The 7737-nt window shown below is 35.5% G+C and overlaps 1 long non-coding RNA gene across 1 annotated transcript; it reads right to left on the bottom strand.

Moving 5' to 3' along the window:
- Positions 1-723: 723 nt before the first annotated feature.
- On the bottom strand, positions 724-1480 carry LOC144424511 (uncharacterized). Its single transcript, XR_013476741.1, has 2 exons — positions 1037-1480; positions 724-812 (listed from the first exon to the last, which is right to left on the bottom strand). It is a non-coding gene; the product is annotated as an uncharacterized LOC144424511 (long non-coding RNA).
- Between the last annotated feature and the right edge of the window lie 6257 nt (positions 1481-7737).

The raw sequence follows: 7737 nt of genomic DNA, 5'->3' as shown, positions 1-7737 counted from the left end.
ATATTTGGGAGCTCAACTTTCAAGAGGAAAAGGATTACATACCTAAGAGCTATCTATGAAATGAAGTACTTTGCGAAGTAAGAGTAATCGAAAAAAAATTGTATTGTATATTGTATATTGTAATGAACTGCAGAAGAATGTAACTATATGGAGGGAGAAAGCAGCTATCAAAAAAGGAAATTTCACCCTTGATTAGGTATCAATCATGTTTTAATAAGAAGATTACAATTGAAAATTAGGAAAAGGAATGATTCCCCAGGTTGTTGGGACTCTGCATAAATGTCCTACTGGATGTGGAATTTGTTTAATAGATGATCGGGGCTGAAGCCTGGATATCATTTGGATGCATTCTCAGCACGGTAGACCAGAGGATGTCAAACTCGCACCCCTCGAACACTCAACAATAATTATGATATTTTTTAATTTTATTAAAAATGAAATTTTACATAAGTTGATTTGTATAAATTGCAATACTGGTGATATGCAAAAAATTAATAAGTGAATGGCATTTGAAATTTAAGGTAGACTCAATTTTTTGAAGAAAGTTATGTCTCAAATTTACAATAAATTGGGATCTGGTCTTATTACACTGGCTTTGGTTGCAACAGCATTATTAAAAAAGAAACAATTTCTTTATTCAAATTTGAACACAATAATATTTTGCTTAATTTAGAATTCCCAACATAAGTAGGTTCAAAATATATTGCAACAACATGAGAACACAATTCAACTTTCCCAACCAAGAATTCTTAGCAAGGGTACACTTTGTTTGAACTTCACCACAGCTCTTTTTGTGATTGTATAATCACCATCTGAAATATATGGAGAAAAACATACATGATGAATAAGGTGCAATGCAAATTTTTGAATATATTACCTATGTAGAACAGCGAACGAATCATGAATTGTATAAAATGGTGGTGATTTTGGGAATGAAAATGATAGCTTTTACAGTCACGATGGATTGATTTTGCTTTATCAAATATGACATACCTCAATCACCTCATTTTAAATTTTCTATTACTCATGCAATCACCTTTAGACTTATAAGGCTTGAATATGTTTCTGTTCTCTGGATTTTTGATGGCCCGGCTGACATTTGTTAGTTGGTGGCAATAAGTTCACCGAGACTGTTTTTCCTATTTCACAGTCAGATTTAAACTGCATCATTTTCTCTTCTCATATTCAAATCTCATATGTTGGATGTACATGGAGTATTCTGCTTTCGCACCTAAAAGTTATGTAATTTTATATTTATTTATTCTTCTGCAAATAAAAAATATAGCTCGATTTGATGTTGCAAGTGACAATATTTAATAGTTGCCATTATACAGAAGTTCAGCAAATTGATATGCTAAACCATTTTTTTTTCTCATAACTACTGTGCCTTATTGCATTTCCCAGACTTTTTTTTATCTCATTCTAAAATTATATGTGATGTTTCACAGGAATCTTTACCCTCCCTCCCCTTGTTGGACAATTTTTTCGAATGACTAATATTCTCTACCGTTACCTTTTTTTATTATTTCAATTTTTGACTCATTTCAAATGTTGGTGTCACAGACTTATGATGACCCCTTCTGTTTCTTGCGATGAAAGCCACCTGCTTTTAAATTGCGACAAAATCCGTTTCTGTATTGTATAAGCTGTGCCTTGAATTTGTGTATTATTTCCTGCATGACGAAATGAACGAAGATAAAAAAAAATTAATCACTGAAATTTCCCGCCTTATGTTTTTTTTCTCTCTCCCAAATGCTACCGTATATGAATATTTATATCACTCCCTGTTTTGTTGGTAATTTTTTGAATGACTAAGTTTCTCTTTGTATCCATTGCTTTCTTTAATTGTAATTTTTACTTTTGACTCGTCTTAAATCTAGGTGTCGCTGACTTATGATGACCATTTCTGGTCCTTCGCGATTTCCTGTCAATTGCAATGAAATCTGTTACTGTAATGCATAATTTTTTATCTGTTGTGAACTTGTGTTGTGATTTCTGGCACGATGAAATAAACGTATTGTCTATTGTCATAGTTCACGTTTTTAATGTAAATAATATATAGGTTCAGATTTTAATATATAAAATCAAAAATCAACGAACATTATATGTGTTAAACAGTAATGTCAGTAACAGTAATAATCGGTGTTTGAAACTTTGTGTCATTTCACCTTGTATCGAAATATATGTATGACAAACCTTTCAAATATAGCATTGGGCCTAAAGACTCCAATCATGAAATAACAAAACATGTTGATTCTAAACAATCATATATTATAGTCATGGACTTGGTGGTGAAGGAAGCCGTAACAGATGAGCGATGACGCGAACCCACGCAGGATATTTCTAATTGCCAAGTTAGATAAAAACAGCTAGCGGGTTCAGCCTGGGGACGAAAACATGGGTTTCGAGAGTATTGATGGTCTAAAAATTGCTTTATATGATACACAAATCTTTTTTTACATTTCAAAAGGCTACTGACTAGGCCCTGTGCCCTAATCACGTGCTTATTTTGTTCGATGGTTGATTCAGCCCTGACTGAGGCAGTGCCGTAGGTGCGACCAGAATTTGCAACGTGTGTTTTTGCGACATTTTCTGATGGTCACAAACTCGTATGTCTTTTACGACAGTATTTTACTGATAACCATACGCTCATTGATTGCTTACTAGCAATCATTTTTTTTATCATAACCCAAATAACTCTGTGGACAACTTTTTATGATATCGTTAGATATCCTTGGATGCTTGTACCATGCGTTGGTCAAAGCAAAAGGCGCAAATGAGCGTCATATTCCCGTATTTACAGTATAAAGGGTGCGTATTATAAATTGACATAGAAAATATCGAAAAAATATTAATCTTCATTTTATGCTCAACTGGTATTCTCACAGATATTAATCTTAAGTGTTTTAATTTCACTCAGAAAAGTCTGTTAGGATCAAATCATGCTTGTTTCAGTAGAACCATGACCAATACAACGAAATTTAACGTTATTAAAAGTAGCAAAAATCTTAAACAAAGGTGAAATAAAAGTACAGCTGTACACAGTTAGTCTCGTTCAGATGAGGCAATAACCTATTATTACTGGATCATACATTAGGAAGGCGTAAAGTACGATCAGGCATGCCCAACCAAAACAATTTTGGTCATTTTTGACGATGACGCGTCAAGCTTCGAGACGGACCATTTTGGCTTGTATTGGGGACTTTAGAAGAGGCCTGGGGCATGTAATTAATAAACTAGAGTCAATTCATGACCCATGTGACACAGAGTACCCATTTTTGGTTAGGCTGCTCCAATTGGGATTTCAAACTGCTGTCATTGTCTTGCCGTTTCTTTTATCGAATCGGTATAACTTCAGGGTCATAAATCACTATACCTATGTCACTCAAATTAGTGACCGGCCGACGACCTATCTTCGAAGTGCGGTGTATGAAAACACGCTGTGTCTTTGGGCCTTATCAGATTTCAAAAATATCAGAGACACAAAAAACAGCATGATACTTTAATGTCAAATCACATCATGATTGGCAGACCGTTACACCGTAAATACCAGAGACGACATACTAGTTAGGAAATATAGTTAACAAAAGGCAGACAGAATGCCTGAAACGATTCCGTAAAAACAACCACATCGCAAGAGATGAATGGAAACCCATATTCGTATTATGCAAGGAGATAGAAAAATTCTCGTCACAGATGCCCCAAAAAAGATATGCGTTTTGTCTATGAGTACATATCATGCAAGGAGAAATACGGGAAATAAAAATAAATTTTGTACTGGATACGTCCTCGGGCAGAAATATGCTGTCGACGTATCACAGTAAGCAAAAGTTACAGCTAGGTAGACATACTGTGTCATTATTAAGTTTGCATAACTGATATAATTTATCATTTACAAAGTGTAGGAGTGATTTCTTGCTATCGACAAGTTCAAAAAAAAAAAGTTTGCGTTATCGACTAGGTTTTATTGAAAGCTTATATTAAAATCTTTTTTAAATTTCAGGGTAGGTTCTAATTTCAGACTAGGTCTAACAGGAGGTCTTGTTTCGGGGGCAACACGGCAATACCAAATTTAACGAGAATATAGGACACTCTACTTCAAGACTCCATTCATCTGAAAAAGAATAGCTGTCCAATTAAATCATTACCTGACATGGACTGATAACCATAGAAACCGTGGTACGCCATATATGATTAAACCATCCAATCAGAATCCACGCCCTCGGGCGTGCACCTGCCATGGAATCCAGTCTGGCCCAGCGATAAATATGAAATCCCGAGTTGAAAAGTACAAACGCGATCCATACTCCCACGATTGTCTTGGGACCATTATATGGTGATTGCTTGGTTAGATATTCCTGTAATAGTGGAATATAATAAAGATTGGCTCATTCAAATAACAAGCAAAAAGAGTTTTTGAACACCTAGATTAGCGGTTTTCAATCTGGGTTCCTTGAGTTTACATTCAAATTCGAAAGTCTACATTATATTGTTTAAATGTAATCAAATACCTACTATGGTTTCCACTATTATTAAATATGCTACACGAAGATTTTAGATTGCGCAGTACTGGCTTGTCAATTTTGTCTTGGAAAAGAGGGGTTTGCATTCACTGTTATAATTATGTCTTTTAATGAAGGGGCTCTTCATGGAATTAGGGAACTGTGTCGTACTGCAGTACTGTATAAAAGAGGCCAGACTTTTTCCGCCGTGTGAAATTCCAATAGCCTAATTATTTAAACGTCATTTATAGTTTTAGCAAAGTTCCAAAATTCATGTGTTGGTCTTACTGTGAATTACCTATTCTACAGTTCTATATATCACAGTATCATGGCGTCACCAAATTTATCAATCCTTTTATTTCGGCACTCTGACGTAAAACAGAACAACACTAAAAGTGAACAGACAACAAATGATTTTGAATACTTGAATGCTGTAAATTCATTATTATCTCTGAGAGAGATCTTATTATCATTATATTCATTCAATTATCTTAATGTTTACTCACTGATGCTTTTCTATAACGTCTGTTCACTCGTCTGCCATCTGGAGTTGCCATATTCCAGTATTTTCAAGCTCACATAAAGAAAGACAGTTAAACTGGAAAACCCTGTTATCGCGGCAAATTGCCACACGAAATATGAATCCGAATGTCATAGCGAAAAATAACGAACTTTGACCCTAGAAATATTCACTGTCACAATTTGAATGAACCTATGGTATGGACCTTTCGTTATTATTGGACACGGAATAGGCCCAGGATTCATTTTGTTCCTATGTTGTTCTTGTTCTTCATGTTAGAATTTTTCCTCCTATCGGTATAAAAAATCGCCTTTCTCTTTTACTGGAACAATTGAAATATGCAATGGTTAATTAAAGGTTGTATTTTTCGCTGGAAGGCCATCACTTTTATTTATTCAACCAATTCCCTCTGTATTTTTAGAAATTGGTGATATAATAGAATAGGAGGATAGGATAGGATTTACATATTCATCTCGGGGATGAGGAAAGCCGATAGGACGGCTCAATCATATTGCTAACTAACCGCGGCCTCTCGTCCGGTTACCATTCCATGTTGGGTATGGGATTAGTGGTTTGTTTTCGAAAGCAGGACATGATGGTAGAAGAAACCATTTTGTTTTCCCCTCCGTGTCTACATATTTGAGCATAGGTCTCTTGTTATTATTATTATTATGTTGTTATGATTTTTTCCTCTTGGAATTTTTTCTTATTGTTATGTAAAATCGATTTTCTGTTTAATTACTGGACCAATTGCTTTGAAATTTTCAGCAAAGATTATAATTTTCACTAGAAGGTTATTACTTTTATTTAATTCAAAAAGTTCTATGGGCATTCGTTTTCATCTATGGCATTTGTTTTCTGTGTGTGATGGAATCATAAAAATTTTTGCCCTTTGTTGCGGTTACGGGTTTGCGCTAGTCGTACTACCATTACTACCATCGACTACCATTACTCCAAATCAGGCCTGCACAACATACGGCCCGCGGGCCGCATGCGGCCTCTAGATACTTCTGTGCGGCTCGCGGGTGATTTGGAAACACGTCACTTCTTGGGTCTAACAATCGAAGCCGGCATTGTTATGCAAGCGCGCCGCTACTCCGATCATATTCAAAATCGTAAAATTTCTGTTTTGCACTAGTTTCAATAAATATCGAACTTTGTGTGAAATTAGTGTGCCCTTCGCGACCCCTAAAAATCGTCGCTCGAGCCCTCGCTCCCCAGTTTTGGAAACCCTGATTTAGATATCTCAGTATTCAGACTGGATCACGCTTAAAACAATATCGGTATACAATTTCACACCCATTAGTGCTTATTAGCAACCTATTAATAACCCCATTATTCTTACCAGCAGTTTATGAAACTGAAGTTTCTTTTTTGATTCAAATTTAGAACTTGAAAAAAAATGAATGGTGCAGAAATTCTAGCACAATAGATTTTGCTATTTGCTGTAAAAATTCAAATAAATTGGAGCAGATTTTGTTGAAAAATGTAATTTAAAAGTATAAAAAATCATATTTTCTTGAGTAAAACCAAGGTACAGTATTTTTGCATATGAGATGGCAAATATGTATTTGATGGTTCATCTACCTTGAAAACCCATCCTTCATTTTCAATATTTCTTTTTCATTTGGATTAGGTAGTGCGTGTTGCAGAATAAACTGACTGCAGGAAAATATTTTACTAAGGTTCAGTTTTGTAAAATCGTCTCAAATATATGTATGACAATTTATTTAGTCATATCTAACATTATTGGATATTTCCATTGTAGGCTAGACAAACAATCCGTTTAGTAGCAATAGATCTGCCTCTGTTGTACTTATTTGACTGTTAAGCTCCCCAGTAATGAAAGTGTTTCATTAAATTTAACTGTTTCACAATATTATTTTGATTTGTAGTTCAGCTTGTTAAATAGGTATGTGGCAAAGTTTGCGGTCCGCCGGGCCTTCAGATTTATGCTGGCGGCCCTCGTGGTAATTTGAGTTATGCAGGACTGCTTCAAATGATTTAATAATTTTAGCGTCGGTGTTCATATATTTGAGCATTGATTCCTTGTTTTGCTGCCAGGCAGGATAAGTGTGAGACAATCAAGAAAAGGATGAGACGAACAGGACACGATTGAGTCATGCAGGGCAAGCGTTTGTCAAGCAAAACAAATTTAAAGTAAAGCTTAACAAGTGTGAGACAAAACTAGTTTTAATCAAGGGGGACATGTGTGGGACATAAAGGACAAGTGTGTGACAAACAGAACAAGTATAGGACAATCAGTAAAAGTTTGAGACAAAGAGAACAAGCAGGGAAAGTGTGAGATAATCATAACAAGTTTGAGTCAATCAGGACTGGTTGAGTGTGGCACAATTGGGAAAACGACGAGTCAAAAATTCCAAAAGACATAAATCTGAGACAAGTCGGACAAGAGAGATACAATTTATAAAACGATGTGACAAACAGGACAAGTTCGACAAATATGAGACAAGTCGAATAAGTCTACGACAACAAAGACAATTTTGGGACAAGCGTGAGACAAACAGGACAATTGAGAGGAAATGGAATAGGTGAGAGACAGTCAGACCAATTGCGAGACAATCTTGGCAAGTTTGAGTCAAACAGGAGATTTTTAGGACAAACAAGAGAATTGTGAGACAAGCTGGACAGATTGTACAAGTAGGCGAATAGCGGAATTAATGTTAAACAAGAAGGAAAAGTGTGGGACAAGCA

The sequence above is a fragment of the Styela clava genome, chromosome 6 (genome assembly GCF_964204865.1).
Source record: "Styela clava chromosome 6, kaStyClav1.hap1.2, whole genome shotgun sequence".
NCBI classification, from domain to species: Eukaryota; Metazoa; Chordata; class Ascidiacea; order Stolidobranchia; family Styelidae; genus Styela; species Styela clava.
Note: the sequence above shows the minus strand (reverse complement) of the source record. Positions and strands in the feature narration are given on the sequence as shown.